This window comes from Ahaetulla prasina, chromosome 3 (assembly GCF_028640845.1).
Source record: "Ahaetulla prasina isolate Xishuangbanna chromosome 3, ASM2864084v1, whole genome shotgun sequence".
Classification (NCBI taxonomy): Eukaryota; Metazoa; Chordata; class Lepidosauria; order Squamata; family Colubridae; genus Ahaetulla; species Ahaetulla prasina.
Window position 1 is genome coordinate 135,680,377 of NC_080541.1, and position 7,263 is coordinate 135,687,639.

The window sequence follows — 7,263 nt, forward strand, 5'->3', positions numbered from 1 at the left end:
TAAGTCATTTATGAAGATATTGTGAATGATCTGGCTCCTTTTACCAACTCCAAGTGACACGTAATAAGGACCTCGGTGAGGAATGCTAGAGAAATCCAGGCTTTCCAAATATATACGGAAAAGTGGAAAATAATACACACCTCCACATTTTGTGATGTGGTTCACAGTTCAGTAAAATGCAGATGCATGTGTTTAGCCACACTCAGCTCAAGGATATGTTTATTAGGGAAAAAGGTGCATATAAAATATGCCCATTAGGAGAAATGAATGCAAAAATATATGGGTTTTGTGCATTTTAAAAGAAAGATTGCAAAAATGATGGACTTAATGTACTGTAATGTTTAAAAGATTAGCTACTGAGTCTATACCGGGTATCAAGATGCTGAAACAATGAGGTAATGTTACAGCTTTCTCTGTCTAGGCTCGTGTGGCTTATTTTTCTCGTCACCTTCCTCTGCTATTTTGTTTTAAGTACAGAAATGTTTTTTAACATTATCTAACCAAGTGGAAATGTACAGGAATTAAAACAAAATTATTTATCTTAAAGAGAAGCGGTGCTTAAAGAATCTGGCCAGAGACTGGGAAGTCCATGGGTTCTAGTCCTACCTTAGCATGAAACCTACTGTTCTATCTTAGCCCCAGAACTAGGCAATAGCTAATCCCCTCAAAAAAAAAAAATTGCCAAAAAAGCTATAGGGAATTGTCCGAGAGATAATCAGGAGTCAACACTGATTTGAAGGTGCGCGCGCACACAGACAGACAGACAGACAGACACACACATCTTAAAAATAGCAAAGTAAAGGTAAAGGTTCTTCTCACACATATGTGCTAGTCGTTTCTGACTCTAGGGGGCGGTGCACATCTCTGTTTCAAAGCCAAAGAGCCAGCTGTCCGAAGAGCCAGCTGTCCGAAGATGTCTCTGTGGTCATGTGGCTGGCATGATTAAGTGCCAAAGGCGCACGGAACGCTGTTACCTTCCCACCAAAGGTGGTCCCTATTTTTCTACTTGCATTTTTTTAGAACATTCTTTCGAACTGTTAGGTTGGCAGAAGCTGGGACAAGTAACAGGAGCTCACCCCGTAACGCAGCACTAGGGATTAAAAATAGTACAAGCCATCAATACTGGCTGATTTGGAACTGCTGAATTTATTTAAATAATAGCAGCTATTAAAAGAGCGAGATTGCAAAAAACTCAAATAACCACTATGTGGCAGCCAAATGATAGAGAAAAAAACTTTTCTATCATCCAGTGGTAATCTTGATTTTTGCAGGCCAAACACATCAGCTGTGATTAAAGGCATTCTTTATGGGTCAGTTTTTACAAGATATTTTTGTGATATTCAGGGGAGGGGAAGAGAAACCTGGCACTTGGTTAATTCATAATTGATACATGTCAAAATATGTCAGATCTATGTAATTTTTGAAACTGGTAAAAAGGAGACATTTGAGTCTTTTTTTTAAAAGGGTTTTATTAATCCGCAGCGCCATCTAGGGTTGATCCTAAGCATTTAAATCTACTTGCGACTTGTTTAGCAGAGGTATAATAGTTTTAAAAAGGAACTTAACTTGCATATAAAATTATACAGTATGTATCTCCTGTGGGGCAGAAAATAAAAGAAATAAAATGGGGAATCCTGATTATGCAGTTAATGTCTTTTTCTTTAATGAAGTTGTTATTGGCTTATTTACGGAACATTTGAATTTGCTAAAATAAAGATGTGGTTGATAAATTGGAATAATAAATTATGTCCGTATCATTTCTCATATTGCTTCTGTACTCCTTAAAAATCAAACATATCAGGACAGCTCAAGTACTGCATTGATTTTCACTTTCAGGTGAAAATTTTGTCGCAGGTGCTTAATATTCTCTGGCTCAAACTTCTCTAAACTGACACTTTATATTTTGAAACTGCAAATCCCAGGATTCTTCAGTTCCCATGACTGCTTTCCTAACCTAACCATTAAACCAGCTATAGATGTAACATATTTGAAAGATACTAGGATTGTATTACTGTAATGTAACGGTAGATACCGTGTATACAGTATATTTTTTTTCTTTATCCATGATAATCTGCTGCTATCTAGACTCCCACCAGCACACAACAATCAAACATTAAATATAAAAGCCTACTCAAAACCAGCAATTAAGATATCAATCATAATTGTCATCTACCAACCTGGAAAAAGTATCTGGAAGAGTTCCATTTTTAACATTTTTCTAAAACACTGTCAGTATAGCGAATTTCCTGATTCCTAAGCTATGTCTGTTCCATAGAACAGAAGGGATTGCTGTAGCCACCATGGAATAGCAATAGCACTTAGACTTATATATCGTTCACAGTGTTTTTACAGTCCTCTCTAATGGTTTACAGAGTCAGCATATTGTCCCTAACAATCTAAGTCCTCATTTTACCGACCTTGGAAGGATGGAAGGCTGAGTCAACCTTGAGCCTGGTGAGATTCAAACTGCTGAACTGCAGGCAGCAGAAGTAGCCTGCAGTACTGCATACTAACCACTGTGCCACCGCAGCTCTTCAATGAATGAATGCTTCATTCACCTTACCTTAAGGAGATGACAGTTTTCACCACAATATTGGTATTGAGTAATTGAGTGCTGTTTCAATGCCAATCTAAGGCTTTATGGATCAAAGTCAGCATATTACATTACACTTTAAGGTGTATAGGAAGCAATGCAGGGCCCAAAGCACAGCTGTGTTGTTCTCCTGACATCTAAAGGTAAAGGTTCCCCTGGCACATACGTGCTAGTCGTTACCGACTCTAGGGGGCGGTGCTCATCTCCGTTTCAAAGCTGAAGAGCCAGCGCTGTCCAAAGATATCTCCGTGGTCAGGTAGCCGGCATGACTCAACGCCAAAGGCGCATGGAATGCAGTTACCTTCCCACCAAAGGTGGTCCCTATTTTTTCTACTTGCATTTTTATGTGCTTTCGAAACTGCTAGGTTGGCAGAAGCTGGGACAAGTAACAGGAGCTCACCCCATTACACGGCAGCACTAGGGATTCGAACCGATGAGCTGCCGGCCTTTCGATCGACAAGCTCAACGTCCTAGCCTCTGAGCCACCGCGTCCTGACATCACTAGATGTCAGTAGATGTCATTGACATCTAGTTGCAGATAATAAGCAGGAGCTTCATAATAGTCTTTAAAGAAAGCCCTATGTAGAGTGCATTGCAGTGGTTCAGCCAGGGTGTGAATCTGTACTTTGTTTTCTGGGTAGAATCAAACTGGTACCCCTCCAATTTGGATAAAAGCAGTGGTGAAATTCAAATTTTTTACTGCCAGTTCTGTGGGCATGGCTTGGTGGGCGTGGCATGGCTTGGTGGGCATGGCAGGGAACGATACTGCAAAATTTCCATTCCACCCCACTCCTGGGGGAAGGAAATTGCAAAATCTGCATTCCTAGCCCACTCTGAGGCCAGCCAGAGGTGGCATTTGCCGGTTCTCTGAACTGCTCAAAATTTCTGCTACTGTTTCTCCAGAACCTGTCAGAACCTGCTGGATTTCACCCCTGAATAAACCTCCCCGACTGCCCTCCCATCTGCCCATAAAGTAGCAGCCTTGAGTTCAAGAAGCGCCCCCCCCACCGCCAAGACAGCAGGTAGCAGGAGATTGCTGCTGCCTTAAGAAGCCACACCTTAGCAGACAGAGGAACCTTGAGCAATCAAGAGGAATTCCATTATGTATGACCAATGACACAAGCTTGCCCGCTTAATATCTTACAAGGGATTTTTTCCCTAAATTTATGATAATTAATTAGACCGAGATGGTACATCTCTTGCTACGTTGGGGAATCCTTTATATTAACAGAAATGAAGGGATACTCTTTGCGAAAGTGTTCAAAGGTAAAGGTTATGCTTTTAGAATAGGTGCTACAAAATATATGTATATAATGTTCCCTTCCTTTCAGACAGAAGGGTAGAGTAGGGAGAACATTCTGAATTTCTTCGATGAACGGTACTGAAAACCACTTCACCCTTTCCCTTTAACATTGTTTTCCAGGATAGGCAGTTAAATGAACACATGGAGTAACAACAAGCTTTCTTTCCCCTGGATTTTGGCAAAAGCAAAAAAAAAAAAAAAGTTTTATTTTTAAATTTCAAATGCCACCCACTCATCAACTCATCATTATAGGCAGCTGACATAGATGAAAAGACCAAAAACAGAGACTGGAAAAGGGATCTCTTGCTTACAACATCAGACTGGGAAACTAAAATGCTGCAATGGCAAAGTCATTGACATCATATATCCCCAATAGAAATTCAATTGAATTCAAGCAGAAATGGCTCCCTTATTTTACTTATTTATTAAATGTATGTGCTGCCCATCCCACTAAGAAGGTGGCTCTGGTGGTATATGCAATATTATATAACACATCAAAGACCAATCCTAAATTAATCGTCTGGAATATGACTTTTAGAACTTCAAAAATCTAACAATTAGTAATGTTTGTTGCAAAGTTTTTATACTTAAACTGTAGTTAGTTGGTTGGGAAAAAAACAGAAGAGAAGGGAAGGATAAATTACTAAAAGTAATTTGTCTTTCCTTATGTTTTTAAAAGTGTAGATGTTTGTTTGATCTTGCTTTTTTCTACTGTTTATTATTATTTTTTTAAAAAACCAATTCATTAAAATTCATTTTGCACACCTCACTAGATCATTTTTTTTCAGGCGCTGTGATTAAAGTATAATAGGCAGATAGCAAACTTTGCTGTAAATGCTTAATCAGCCAGCTATAAAGAGAAGTCAGATCTGCAAGAGCAGTTTGTTTTTGTTAGGATTGCAGTTTTAACTGATTTGCAACACCATCCTCAAAAACAAGTTCCAGAGAACTTAGTATTCCCGAATTATTTATTTAATTAAGTGGTGCCTTTGAGTCAGTGTTGACTGGCAACTCCCTAAGACAAGTCCCTGCAGCTTTTTGGGGGGCAAGATTTCAGAAATGGTTTTGTGCTTGCTTCCTAAGGATGAGAGAGAGTGAATCAGGGGTGGGTTCTACTTACCTTTACTACCGGTTCGCAATGGGATTGTGCACAGATCATCTATGACGTCATCTGGGTGGGTGGGCAGAGCCCTCCAGTTTTACTACCGGTTCGCAAGAACCGGGCCGAACTGGGTGCAATCCACCACTGGAGTGACTGATTTAAGGTCAACTCAGTTGTGATCAGGCCTAGGGCAAGACTGGAACTCACAATCCCCAGTTTCTAGCCTTAACCACTAAACCAAACTGGCTCTCACTGCAGAAAATTGAGTATAAATTATAAGTAATCACATAAAGCTTTTTTACTTCATAGGAAAGGGTAAATGTTTGTGTGGAACCCCATACCTTGGTTTCCAGTACAATATTTACTATTTCTGCAACTTTTGAGGCCTCCTTCCATTAATTAACCTGATATTCAGATGCTATGATAGTATGTAACGCTTGAGGGAATATCAAGAAAGGCATAAAAATCTCTACTCAGAACGTGAATTGGTTGCTTCTTTGTGCAAGTGAACATACTTTCAACCACATCTTTAAATGTAGGAGTTCAGAGCACTCTCTGAAGTCTTTACAATATTGATGAGGGAGAATAGAGGAATCAAATACCAAGGGTAACCTTCCTTAACAATGATTTGTTGCATTAGTTATTCTTATATTTCAAATAATTCTACCCTTTGTTCAGCCTTAAAAAGTGGCTTACTGAATTGTCACCGTTTGTTTATTTAAATGCAGAGTATTTATATATATATATTTTAATCCCATGACTTGATTGTTGGATATTTAGGGATCAGGATATAATAGTAAAAATTAAAAAGGAGTTGAACATTCCAGTTGCCAATATATTAGGAAACAGCTATCCCATTTGTTTATTTAATGAAGTAAGACTGAACAGTCTATGGAGATTCCCAGTCATCCAAGTCATGGTTGTCCCAAAGGTATTTTTTCAAGAGGCAACTTGACTTTCACTAAGACTGAACAGGTATGAAGTTTTAAGTATCTGGGGATTATTGCTCTTAGTATATATCCTACAAAAAGCATCTCTGAGGAAGATGGGTGGGTCAGAAATGTGAAAAATAAATTAAAAAATCAAAGGTACAAATGCTGAATATAGTATTGTGGTAATGTTGAACTTGTTTTTGTTCCAGGAGTTGTCATTTTATCCCACTTCCTGCTTTTTTTTTTTTTTTTGAGACAAAACTTCTAGCACAATTCTTATTTGGATTTTAACTTATTATCACAACCCAGATTACACCCTTTGTAATGAATCCAGCTGAATTTTTTCATTGCAGTTGTTCAAGTTCCTGATTTGAGTTTCCTTATCAATTTCTGTCAACCTTCTAGGACTCACCTTTGACAGACTAGGTTTCAATGATATGGTTTCTAAAAATGCAGTACAGCAGGCTAATTCCTTCTGACTGCCAGCAGTTTGGTTCTCACTGGCTCAAGATTTACTCAGCCTTCCATCTTTCCGAGATTGGTAAAATGAGGACCCAGATTGCTGGGGGCAATATGTTGACTCTGTAACCTGCTTAGAGAGTGCTATAAAGCACTATGAAGTGGTATATTAGTCTAAGTGCTTGTGCTATTGCTATTCTCTTGAAGAATGTTTTGACACAAATGTTAGAAAGTGAATATTAAGAGATAAGGGTTACCAATTGGATATATCAGTGGTTCCAGTTTACTATAATTTAAGGAGTCCCTGCAAGTTTTATTCCACTAGTCGTAGCCAACTTTAGGAGATGGTACTAATCTCTGTTTCTTTAAACCATTTAGCCAGCACTCTTTGAAGTTGTTTCTGTATTTATGTGGCCAGCATGACATCACGCCACAGCACGAAGCATATGGCAAAACACGAAATCCTTTTATCTTTCCACTGAAATGGTACCAATTTATCTACTTATATTTGCATGCTTTTGAACTGTTTGATTGGCAGGAGCTGAGGCAAATGACAGGACCTCATTCCAACATGCAGTGGTAGGACTCAAAATATAGACCTTCATCTTTTAAGCCACTGAGCCAGCAAAGCTGTCTGAGGAACTCTGGGAGTTGAAGTCCACAAGTCTTAAAGGAACCAAGGTTGGAGACCCCTGGTATATAGCACAGACGTAATCTCTTTTCTGCTTCTCCATTCAGGCAAGCATATGTGCATGTATGTGTGTTGTGTGTGGCTAAATTTTTGTACGTCAGCACAAAGCAGGCTTGGCTAATTTCTTTTAACTGTGAAGCTCAGGTAAATTTTAGATTAACATTACTTTTATGCTAATTTATA